Raw genomic sequence first — 13,315 nt, forward strand, 5'->3', positions numbered from 1 at the left:
GGAATGGAGTCATATTGACAAGTTCCCCAACATAACATACAAAGGATTAAGGCAAAGCTGTTAATTTTCTCTGCTTCCATTGATGCAGTTTGGAATCATTATGACGCTGGCAAAGGAGACTATTTAACGACATTGTTCTGTTGCTATTTATAAATGGGATCTCATTTAAATTTAGAACACAAAACCTTCCCGGGTGGAAAACTGCCACCTTGTGTATCGGCACGCAGTGCGGTGCAAGGGATCCGATCTGATCACTGTCGATATCACTGCTGCAGTACAGATAGCAATAATGAGAATAGCACTGAGCTGCCCGTAGGGCTCAATTCGGTAACCTTGTCACATCCGAACCTATGCCCTCATCAGTATGTGGAGTTTTACAGAGACTACGTGTTTAAATGGATGCATTTACCAGGAGTCATGAGGCATCCGATGTTTGGACAGTGGTGTCAATCAGAGCTGTGGGAGCTCCGAGCTCCCGGGGGGACCTCCTAGCTTCACCCCTGGGTGCAGGGGATGCCTACCCTCTTCTTTCTTCTTCTTTTCTCCAGCCAACCTTCTCTTCCTCCCCCTGGGAAGCAGGCTGGGTGTTTGGACAAGTTGGGGTGGGAGTGTGGGGAGCACTGGGCGCTCCCCGAGCTGGCACTGCAGTTTGGGTGTAATTAATGGGAATTGGCTTTTGCCACCTTGCACGGCTGCCAGCACTGGAAACGTAGGCTAAAAAGTCAGAGCTGCTGCTTTGCTGCAAGTTTACAGAGAGGAAGTATTGTTTTTAAGTAGGACTGGGACTATTTGTAGTCCAAATTAGATATTTTGGATATCGATGTAATTAATCCCTCTCAATCTGTCGAAAGTCTCGCTAAGGTGTGTAAGGCTTGGAGTCCTGAATCCAGCTCTGCTCTTCCTATTCCAAATTCTTAGAATTTGTTACAAGTAGTGGTCTTCATCCACATAGAGCAGGTAAACCTATTGCATTGACAGTGATTTTTCAAGGTTGTAGTAAAAAGCATCCAACAAATGTCTGTCTGTATTTTTTTTATATAGCAATCATAGTTGAAACCTTTTATGCATCCAAGTAGTTGCCACTTTTATCTAAACTGAGATAAGGAGGAGTGCATTTATGAAGATTTATGAAAGATCTTTGTCTCACCTGTAATTTCGGTGCACGAGCAGCACTCAGCACTGTCAGGTTCAAAGCACCTTACATTTGCAAACACTGCTTAATAAAAATTGTATGAAACGGTGATTGCCCTCAATTAAGAGATGGAGGATCAGAAAAACAATTAAGTGATCCAGACATTTTGAGCCACAGTTGTTCCATGTGGGAGAAGCTGATTCTCCCAAGTCTTAAGTTAAGTATCATGTATGAAGTAATTAGTATTCAGCAGTGGTTACGTGAAAAGAGTACTGTCACATAAATCACAATAGTTTGACCACTTTGAATTAACAAATTACTGCCTGCCAACTAAGCAGCACTAACTTACCAGGTAAAAGTTACAAAGATGATTTTTATTACAGTTAGTGTAAGTTTTATTAAAATTATTCTTGGGACATTCAATAAAATAACTTTACTTGATTTATATATACTTGAACTATTAAGCCACCACAAGTTGCCTATACATAAATCTACAATATCAGTTTGTCCTTTTTTCTTTAAATAAATTCTTGTTGTGTGTGAGATTTCAAACTGGCAGAGTCTGCTGTTTTATGTTATTGCAATATGAGTTTTCTACCTTCTGACTGTGGCAGTAGTAAGGATATTGCATTTGTCGGGTATCAGAAGAATGATAAGAACAAAAAAAAATATCATTTCTGTGCTTGGAAGCAGATTTCAGGACACAGGGATGACTATACCAGAAGTATGCATTTTATTATTTGTTTGTTCAAGTTTGAAATGGGATGTAACTACCAATATTGCTAGAAATTATAGACTTGCACTGCTATAATTCACATTGTTGTGGATGCCTGCAGTGGCAGGTACAATGTATATAGTGTATATTCTTGCTTGTCAATTTTTTTATGTGTGCATTTGAAACACACTTGAGCCAGCGCAGAGAAATCTAAGTTCAAAGTCAGGAATGAACAAACAATAGCTGATGAAATCTTGCACTACAGGGATCGGTTATAAAACTCTTGAGTTCGGTGGAGCCAGGACTTTACCTCTAGCTTAAACTTCAGAAATGATACACAGAGGATAGATGTAACTTCATCCTTACTAAATATGTTCCAAGGTACCTGCTTCACTGGCTGATCATTTATAGATCTGTTAGTTTATTAATCAGCGAGTGATAATAAACTGTGAAGACTTTGAAAGACTTGAAAACTTCTTTTTAACTTTGGAACATGGAAGAAATTTCCTTTGTTTCAGCTCTCCCTTACAGTGTCACACCCCAAATTCGTAGCTCTGCCAGCAGTGCAGCGTTTCAGGCTCTTGAAATGCGCCTCTGGCACTGATGGCTGCAGAAGGTCTGCAGATGCTGCTTGCCTTGAACTATTTTTCTTTTCGAACGGGGCTTGCCATGGTTTAAGTGGCATGCCATAAAGGTCTAAGCTGGCTTAGCTGCAGGATCTGTCCACACCCCTTCGATTTGATGATGTATGCCCTTTTTTGTACGTAGCTCGTTACAAAGTCTCTCTTTTCAAGCACAGATGTGGAGATGAGAATATATGATGAGATGTGATGTTCAGCGCTGCTTGATTCACGGTGCAGGAGGGTCTCCTCAAACAGCAATCTGCTCACATTTCAATAATTGGAAACAGGACTTTGTCATTCCAAAATGTGACGAACCTCCTCCATGAAAATCTACTGCCGGGACATGGAAGGGTCTTCCTGGCCCTGCCCAGCCTCCCCTGGGGCCTTTCTTGCCTCCTGCCCATGGCCCAGCCCGGGGCCATCGATCTGTCCCCCAGCAATGCCGTAGCAGTCCTACAGAACTCGTCGTAAGAGTAAGAGCTTTAATTTGGGGGGTTTGGTCAAGTTCTGGTCAAATTCTTTAGCCTGAGTACCAGCATACTGCCTACTGGCTTTAATCCACTACCTAAAATACCTACGACGGCATCAGCTTTGCCTGAGTTGCTAAGAATTTGGCTCTGAGCTGCTGTACCTTCACTGCCGTCCTTGGGAGGTGGCAGCATTTCCACAGTAGGTCAATACACGCGAGCGTAAATTTGCAAAAGCGCTTTTGTGGGGTCACCAACAGGCTGCCTGTGCACCCCTCGGAGACTGGCCGCATCCCTGCCGTTGGCAGGTCCAGGAAAGAGGCCAGGGACTAAAAATGTAACCCACACGTGCTGAGAGAGCGACGTGACATTTGAAAAGCACCGTGCTTAGCCTGATGGGTCGTGTTGGATGAGACCTAGATTTCCTCATCGTTCGGATACCCAACGGGCACTGCCTTAGTACCTCCAAGCGCACGGTTATGTTGTACAGTTATCAAAGGACTGTATGCGCAATGGGCCTTATTCTGCCCTTCGGAGTAAATGCATTTGATGGCAAAGTTATTTGTAAGACAGAGAAAACAGATCACCCCCTTCTGTCTTCAGCATGCCTCCATGTCTGAGCAGCAAAACCAGTTCTGGCTGTTGGCTTCCATCAGTTTTTTATTTCTACTCTTGAGACATTTGATCCTCAGAGTGTATTAGTTTTGTGGCTTGGAGATTGCAGCCAAGTATTCAGTCCTAGTTTCTAAGCATGTAATGTGAAGCACTGCTGTGGGATTTGAGACATGAAAAACCACCCCATACACGTGCAGCTGTAAAAGCAGTGAAAGGGTAGGGCAGGGGGAAGAAGATTTTACAGAAGGTGGAAAAAGGGCCACACAGGGACTGCAATTATATGGACAGTACATCTAGGGAGGTAGGGAAAAGAAAATAGGTAGGGCAGCTGTAATCACTGGGAGGAAAAGCAGCTTACCAGCTATTACCAAAACCCATAAAAGAAGGAGGAATGGTGGGCAGCCAGATTTGTTGAAACGGAGGTTAGTCATAGACCCAGAATAGGATGGGGAACCCAGGGGTACAGTGAAATGTAGGGGAGAAAGCACGTGCAAAACTGAATTGCAGTAATGAGCTTTGTTTTGCAGAGGTGAAATAGTAGCAGGGCTTAATAGTAATGGGGGTGAAACAAAAGTTCCAGAAAATGGAAAGGAAGCTCATCCCTTTTACAGTAAAATTACTAAAACTTCATGTTAAGAGATGGGGTGTGAGCAAAAATGCTGGGTTTCCCTAAGAACAAAGGGGGTCCAGATGGGCACCAATGTGAGCCAAGCTTGCATGTCCGCTGCTCATCTCGCCATTCAGACTCCTGTGGGCCTGCCTGAATTCCAGTTTAAGTGAAATAGCATCTCAAAAGAGCAAACTTCTACCGAGGACCATCCATTCCAGACAGCCCTAGTAGTGGGATTTATTTCATTGGTTTGAAACTGAAAGGATAGCACCGTAGTTTTCTAAAGCGTGGTGAATCTCCTCCAGTCCATCTGTTCGAAAGTCAGCCAGTGAACCTTGCCTGGTGGTGCTGGGAGCGGGCAGGCACCCCTGGGAGACAGCTCATTCTATTTATTCTATCCATACTTTGGAAGGGATGAACTTTCCTTGAGGGGTGTTTTATTTTTCTCCCTGGGTTTAGAAAAGAAGCCTGAAATACTGACACTGTTGAAGGATGTGATTCAGGTCCAAACTGAGACATCCAAGAAGATGCCAATGTGTCTGGAGCAGGTGCCTGGGCACCTCTTAGACTCATGGAGGTGCAGTTAATGTGGAGTGGAGAGCACTGTTCAGGTGACCAGCACCGGTCATTGCTTCGGTGAGATGACTCCTTCCGTCCTCCTTGAAGGGACCGACTAGATCTCAAGTGATTCCAAAGGGACTGCAGGCACCCAAGGTTAGGCGGCTGAATCAAGAACTGCATCCCAGCATAGATGCCTAACTTCTAAATTACTGAAGCCAAGTGAAGGGAATTCAGGCCCAGAAGAACAATAAAAGCCTGTCTTTTTCTTTAATCCTAGCTCAGGATTTTGTTCCTCAAAGATTTAGGTCCCGTCATTTCTCTGCTTTTACTATAGCGTTTGCCTTCAACGTTTCTCTGCACTTCTATTCAACTAAAAGTGTGCCTATAGCTACAAAAGGAAAAAAATAGTAACAGAACAAGGTCTGTATTTTCAGATGTTGAGGTGAAAACATGAATTACCTTAAAATAGTCAGACATTCTTTTACATATTAATTTTTAATTTTTCCACAGACTCGCAACTTGTCAGTCTTTACTCAGAATACATCTTCCCTTGAATGGTTTGCCTAGATACTCTGCTAAAGGGGAAGGTTTTTCCCTCTTTCCCCCTGAGCAAACATTCTGAAAACCGAATGAATGATAAAGGCAATTGGCAGCCTTTTCCCCCCTGCTTAAAAATTGACTTATTACTTGAATTTGGAGCTTGGTCTGAGAATTGGGCCCTATTCCTGCAAAAGATGTATGTGTATTCTCTACATTTAATGACATGAATAGTTCCACTGAGATCTGAGAGTGTATTACAGCATAAAAATTAAAGAGCTATAAATCTGTGCAAGATGAGGCTGTTGCAAGAAAAAATTAACTAAATGCTTACCATGGATCAAAAGAGGCAGAAGTTAGCATGCTAAATTTGTAAGATCTGTCCGATATATCGATGCTCTTACATTAAGGAATTTAATTTGTTTGAATTAATGAACCAGCATATTCTATCATTCGACTAATATAAATAATATGGAATTTTTTTCCTCCTTTCTTTTAAGAAATCCATTTGTCAGTAACCCAGCCTTTAAGAAATGAAGGTGAATGAGCAGCGCTGCTTTGAAAAGAGTTATAATTTATTAGGCATTCAGTTACTTTGCTCAAGTTCTCACACAGATAAAATGCATTTGTGTGTGTACACAATTATTTTTTAAAAAGCCTGAGAAATCTCCTTGCTTACCCATGCATCAGTGCTTCTATTCCCAATTTGATTTTATTTCTGCTTGGGTCTTGGTAGGAAACTCTGAAATTACCAAACTTTTTACGAGATTGCTGTCAGGTTAAATTTACATTTGAAAAGTTTGCTGGGTTTTGTTGGATTTTTTTTATTTTATTTTTATGCTCATTAGGAGCAGTAGCTCTACTGGATGTCAGAAGCATTATTTGTAAAAGCTGTTAAAATGCTCAGACATGTACAATATTTGAAGTGTTTCGTGTATCCCACAGTTTCCCTTCTGAAAATGTACTATAACACAAACAGAATGGCTTATTTTTTCATGGTGGTATACTACCTTTGGAGCTTTTCTTCAGTCTGTATACAATTAATTACAAGTATTTTAATTCATCTTTTTCTAGCTTAACACTTCAGGGCTTCTAAGGATTTTTTTTCTCCCTGAAAACATTCATGGACGGGTAACAACCAAGAAAGAGTTCCTCTGTGACTTTGAAATGCTTTGTTTACAGATACCTGTCAACATCTCATGCCAGGCAGAGAGTTGGTAGATGCAGGTAACACAATGGAGGAAAGAAAACTCTCTGAAGAGCTTTACTACCTGTGCGTTCTGTCTAGGGATGCTACCGCAGGGATAACCGCTGGCTGCTTTTGCAGGCACTGCTGCTTCCGTACAACTGTTGGTACATGCATTTATCATGCTTCTACGTTGTCTCTAAGCAAGCAGCATGCCTTCTGGTTGCGTTGTAACGTCAGCTTGCTAGAGAAATTTTTGGCCTTTAATTCTTCTTCTTTATTTTCTTCCACTCAGTTTACAGTAGGCTTTTATTTTCTTGATCTGATGTAGAGAAAAATCAAATTTCAAGCTCTTCAGAGGTGAAACACTCAGAGAGACTTGATTCTTCCTTTGAATTGTTATCACTAACAAAAAAAAAAAAAATAATGTGGGTGGTTGTTGAATCTTTACCATGGAAGATTTTTCCCTTGGAAATTCTTGTCAACAGAAATCGGCTGAGAAATATGAAGCCACACAAGCAGTTAAATGTTCATTTTTTATTTGCATCCCTGGTTCAATGCTTTGCTATAACGTAATGTTTAATAGGAGGTGCATACTTTATGGTGTAGAGAAGCATACTCAGGTGTCTCATATCACTGAAAGCTCATCTGTCTGTTTTTACATGATCCTAACACACAAATACACCAAAGGCTGCATTTATGGTAGCGTACTTAGAGACAGGTTTTAGCTTTAGTTTTAATTTAGAAAGTCTGTCATTGGTCAACAAGTTGTTGCCTTAGATAAGCAAGAGAACAAACGATTTTCCCTGTGAAAGCAGCACGTGCTAAGAAGTTGTAATCGTGTTTTCCTCCTGGGCATTTAAAAACTTGTTAGATGGCCTTTTACTCAGTACGAGGACTCAGAGCCTTCCCTCAGGTTTTAATGGGGAGATGCCACACTTAGGTCTAACCACCTCCTTTCCAACCTTCCAGTGCCTCGTTTCAGCTTTTACTTTCACAATAAAATTAGTCATCAATCCCTTGGATGATATATTGGAACTTGGGGTAAAATGGCAATTGTCCCTCGGTAGTTTTCTTCCTTTTCAGCCTCTCTTTGTGACTCCTGGAGCTCCGGAGGAAGATGCAAGCCCATGAGGCTGGCAGTCTACTGCAGCTGTAATTACCAATAAGGAGGCCTGTGTTCCCCTTTCCAGTTAGTCATCCTTGGAGACGTGTCTTTTTTAGCGAAAAGGAGGGGATGAGCAGGTAGAGGGAGCCTATAAATATTCTTGAATAGCTGCGGTACTGAAGAATTGGAGTTCTTCAGTAATTTGTCAAAACACACCGAACGAAGCAAGTGGTGAGATCATACTTTTTTGCTGTAGCAGTGACTTATTTGCTGGGGGAATGAAGCTGGGTGGCTTTAGACAGAATCGAGTCTCCCCACCTCCTGTATTATTAGATATATATTAAATTAAGAAAAGCTGATTTTAACCAGTTGTATCTTGGCTGTAGCGAGTATGTTAGCTGTGCTGGCAAAATACAGCTTCCACAAGCCATTTGGTTTACCAGTACCTGTAATTTAAGGGGTATCTTCCTCCCCTCCCTTTTTTTTTTTTCTCCTGTGCGTAACATTTTCAGTCTTTTTCATTTCAGTGCCGCTGAATACACTAATAACTTTTAGAAAGATATGGTAGCTTCTTTGATACTCTATTGCATGGATTCTGAGATGACTGCCTTTTCCCTCCAGCTGCGATGCGTTATATTAAGCTTCTTTATGAAGAGGGGATGCTGCAGCATTAAGCACAGATGATTCCCCCTTCTCTGCTGTCCTGCGGGATAGCTCATTCCCTTGATCAGCCAAATCTGAGGGAGAAAAAGGCTTGTTCCTCCTCACTGTGCATACTGATTGTTTCTCAACACAATGCTCGTCAAAACTCCCTCCATTCAACCACTTTTCTAAACCCAGCATCACTGATGAACTGAAGAGGTTTCACCTGCGGTAGGGCAAATGATATCACCTGTTCCCAGATCCGGTTGATTGAATGATGATCTGGTATCCCAGGATTGCAGCTTTGGGTCCTTTAGCTGTCTGTCCTAATACAATGTTGTTGGTAAGATGCTGGTTAACTACTGCTGTTGAAGTAGTATTTGGCTACAGGAATACGTTCCCTCAGTCATTTGTTAGTGGGAACACTGCTGTACTCGCGTTGAACCTAATAACTGTTATCACACAAAATGTGTGCAGCAAACTATGGGCTTTTTAAAATTCTTCTTCCAGTTTTGACAAACGCTTAGTAAGTAATTCTAAAAGAAAAAAAATATCTGTGTAAATATATTTAAAAGTGTATCTTGCTAGCTTAACTGTGAGTATTGTTTGACCATTGCACTAATGAGACAATATAAGCAGTAAGGGAAGTAATGTTACTATTAAATAATGAAACTGCAGAATTTGAAAAACACCGTTCTTTTTCTTGACAGAAATTTCACTAGATTTGGTACGTAACTTTTTTCCCTGCTGCTGTTTTGCAGACTTTGTGTTTGAGACTGTTGGGATAGAGAAGGAAAGCAGGGTCTGATTTGAATGGGTCTTCTGATAGGTCTTGCTGTTGCTATTTCAGTCCTTATGCAGTGTGTGGTGATTCTAGACTGCTTTTATTAACTTGATATTGGCTGAAATTTGGTCTTTAAAGAGAATCATTAGAAGAACAATGTTTTGATTTGGAATGAAAGCTAACTCCTCCTGGAAATGGAGGGTTGTGAGGTTTTCAGCCTTCCTCAGTGTTTCACCAGCAAGTCTGTTGAATGGTCATAACTCCTTCATGAAATCTTAAAACAGCTGATGTAGAATTGGTTTAGATCTCTGTTTTCATTTAATGTCTGTACTCTAGTCTGTGTTTAAAAAAAAAACCAAACAAAAAAACCCCCAAACTTATCGAGCCATGTATTATTTTCTTTCTTTGTGAGAAATGAGCATATTTGTATTATTGTCACAGATAACTTGCTATCAAAATAATCTAGCAGTTTTGCAGAATTGGCAGGGGGAGTTTTGGAAGGGTGAGAGTTCGGGATTGAAACCGTTAACTTGCTACCACGTACAGCTTTATACCAGAATTGCGCTTTTCAGGGTTTTTTGTTGTGTGCATGTGTACGTAGTTTCAAGTAATGTGACGTTAAATCTGTAGCGTGTGTCTGCTGGCAGTTACTGTTAAAATTCAGACCGGAGGCAGTGCCCTCATCTCAGGCACCACGTCAGAGGAGTTCAGCGATCTCGCAGGACTAGCACCAGCAACCTGTTCCCAGGGACTCTCGTAATTCGTTACAGCTCAATAAATCTCTGCGTGAGAAGTGAAATCTGTGCTGTAAATCCAGCCGTGTAATCAGCTAAATCTTGCAGTCAGAGCAAAGGAAGGTACTGGGCTTTGCTGGGTGTCTGTGCGTGCAGGGTCGGTGGGGTCTTCCCTCTCTCTTTCTCGGTGGGTGAGTTTTGGTCTCTGCCCCACAGCCTCTTGGTTCCTGCCATCTACCTGGGTAAAGGCTACAGATCCCGTAAGCAAGGGAATTAATTCAGTCAAATCTTTTTGTCCCTATTAATAATGAAGTTGCCAAGAATTCTAACTGGGGAAAAAATTAAAATGTATAAAGTGAAACTCTTTTAGGTGAAGACCTAGGTGAAATTGGTATTAGCGCTTCCCAGATCAATATACTGTGAATTCTTTAGTCTGCTGCCTTCTGGAATGCTATTGAAAATACTTTAAGAAAATTAACTATTGCAAAGTATAATACTGCTTGAATTTAACTGTCTTTAATGAACAAATATTTCACCCTGTGAGAACTGGGCCTACTATGAACACACCTAAAAGGAAAATACGCAGAAGACCGAACTCTAAGGATTAACATTGTTCATATGACAGAATTTGCCTTTCCGGTAGTAAATAATGAAAGCGTCTGAAGGTAACTTAGAAGAATTGGTAAAACTGTGTTATCTTCAGACTCAGAAAAGCCTTATAGTTACAATACCCAATGGAAGTGTAATCTTCTTCCTATTAAGATCTCGCTGCCATTGTGCCTGAAATGGTCCTTTCTCCAGAGACACTGTTGTAGGCATAAAGCTTTCACGTTGCCAGGGGATGGTATCTCTCCCCAGACCCAGAGCTTTCTGTTCAAAGGGATGTTGCTAATGCTTTGAACACGTAACTTTGCATCTCCTGTGAAAACAGATTTAAAAGACAATGAAAGCCATTTAGAGGCATAGAGGAGGCGTTTCCCTTTTTCTTGTTCTGCTGTTGGGCTGGACCCAGAAGTGAAAGAAACTAGTTAGCTCCTGAGTAGAGTGAAAAGCAAGTGAAGCAAACTGTATGAAACAAATTCATATTTTAGAACTTAGCTTTCCTAAGGAAAGGTGAGGAATTAAAAAAATTAATTAATGTCAGAGTATCACAAAATGCAATGAAAGGTGAAATGCTTTGGAAGAAGTGTTTTCCTAAGATCTGTTGTGAAGACCTGCTTTTTTCTCTAGGAGGGAAGAACTAACCAATTTGCATCATCTGTGCTCAGAAAGACTCAATAATAAGACCAGAGTGTGGACTTATTTCCTAATTATACTGATAGAAAACTGAAATTCTTCTGTGACCCATGTGAAGAAAATTGGGCCTTGGGATCCTACAGCATAGTGTCCTTGCAAATATAGACACAAATTCGCAATTAGCAGGGAGGATCTTCAACAAAATTAGTGAAGACCCCTATTTAAACTCAAGATGGATGCCCAACTGAGTGCCAAAGTAAATATTTCTTCTGCAAAACAGTATTTGAGATTTAAATGAGTAACAGCTTCACACATGTAAGTTAGAGACAGAGGTTTCTTTCAGAAGACTGTTGCAATACAAACAGCATATGGTTTGTGCCCTTTGTCACCCTGTTCTGGAAATGACTGCTTGACACTGACAGTTACAGTGATGCAGGGACATAAGGTCTCTCGGAGTCTGTCACCTTGTGTTCAATCAAGGTTCTAGTTGCTCTACAAACGTAAGCTTTCCTGTTTGGGGAAGTGTAAGTGAAAATTAGCTTTATTCTGAATTGACATTTCTGGGATCTTTAGATATTTGAGGCAATAATTAAGTGAAGATTGTAGTATGAAATTTATTTGTTGGCATTAATTATTGAGGCAGAGGACATTCAAGTACTTTTGTTTCTAGGATCATTCTTGTAGCGCAGATGGCTGGTTCAAAATTTGTGAAAAACTTTAGATTACATTGGCTTTTGTCTGTTTGTGCAGCATATCTTCAAACAATGTCAGAATATTTTTCATAAGAATTTCATCTTTAATAGCGTTTATAGCCAAAACTCCTCCTCAGTTATTTTCTGTACGAAGCTCAGTGTTCTGACCTAGCTCCTTCACGAACAACCCTGTGTTTAGCAATCAATGATGTGATTTTTTAAGTGTATACTTAGGAAGGCAATAGCATTGCATAGTTTTACAGGAAAAATCAGTACTAACAAGAACTGAACTGAGAAGATGTTAGAGGCAACTAATGCTGGAAGTGGTTTTGCTTACTTTATTGGTCTTTGAATTCATACTGAAACTCAAAACCAGATTGAACTGCTTGAAATTCTTCAGGGTATGGGATTTCTCTGTGCATGTAAAAATATGCATCTGAGAACTTCAGGAACAGAGACTCTATTATCAACCACTTTTGTAACAGAGATGCGAGAAAAAAAACCACAAACAAAACCAAAAACAAACAAAAAACCAAACAGGTGATGTTGTATTTTCCAGACTTTTTGTGAGCGAACCACCTGCTTAGTAAAAAAATCTCAGTAATGGTCACTCAGTAATATGCTAATGAGCAAACCCAGCTTCTTCTGGTAACTGCTTGTTTTTCCAGGCTAAGATACATTTTGACCAAAATAACCCCTAAGATTTTTAAAAAAAACAAACAACTTTGCACTTTTCAGTAGATAAAGGCAAACTTGAAAGAGCCAACGTAACAGAGGTAGGAGAGACAATTGCTAAGCAATACCTGTTTGTTTCCTCCTTCATCCTGTGGCCATTTTTGAATCTGTTCTATCCAAATCTTAGCATGAACAATGTAAGATGGTGGGGAGGCTCATGGCATTCCCCACTGAGGTATCTGTCCAATGGTAATGAAAAGGGTTGAGAGTGTCTTAAGTCTAAACCATGGGACGTTTGTGAAGATGCGACTCACTGAAATGACAGCTGTGAGGCAGGCTAAGGAGGATGCACGAGGGTCATTTTATTATACCTGCGAGGCGGGTAGCAAGCATCATCACTTAAATTCAAGGGTAGGGTTAAACCCAAGGGGGGAGAGTGAGGGGAGAACTGCTTTTCTTCTCCCAGTGTAAAAAAACAGGCGACTTGACCTAAGGCCACTTCTTCATGCCCACCACCGTGGCAGAGCCGGCTGCTCCAGCAAGCGAGGCAGGCAGCAGCAAGAGCTTTTCCCAGCTGTTCTCCTTGGAAGTCGAGCATCTTCGGCATGATCTTGGCTTATGATGCAACTTCCCAGATTTGCCTCTGTTGTAGTTTTAACTGTGTGTATCGAAACCAAAATGATGCCCTTCCTTAAGGTAGGGTGGTGTTTTGGTGTAGTGGTTTTTTTTTTAATAAATATTTCTTTTTTATTGTTTATGATTTTAGGCTTTCTGAAATCCTTCAAAGGCGCTATTTCAGTGTAGTCAGTCTAAATTTAAACCAGTGCTTCTCTGGTGAGACACAACACATATGAAAACATTACAGCTTTCTTAAGCTTTTTTTTTTTTTTTTTTTTTTCTTTTAGTGGTAGACAAAGGGTTTTCTCCTCTGCCCCTCAGATGTTCATTTTTTCTGTTTGGTTGAGTTTTCCTTATAAAAGGAGGGGAAGAAACAACCT

At 40.8% G+C, this 13,315-nt stretch overlaps 1 protein-coding gene across 4 annotated transcripts in view; it reads left to right on the forward strand.

Moving 5' to 3' along the window:
• Positions 1–13,315, forward strand: part of FGF14 (fibroblast growth factor 14) — a 417,426-nt gene that overhangs the window by 173,010 nt on the left and 231,101 nt on the right. The gene's annotated exons all lie outside the window — the stretch shown is intronic.

Source organism: Haliaeetus albicilla, chromosome 15 (genome assembly GCF_947461875.1).
Source record: "Haliaeetus albicilla chromosome 15, bHalAlb1.1, whole genome shotgun sequence".
Classification (NCBI taxonomy): domain Eukaryota; kingdom Metazoa; phylum Chordata; class Aves; order Accipitriformes; family Accipitridae; genus Haliaeetus; species Haliaeetus albicilla.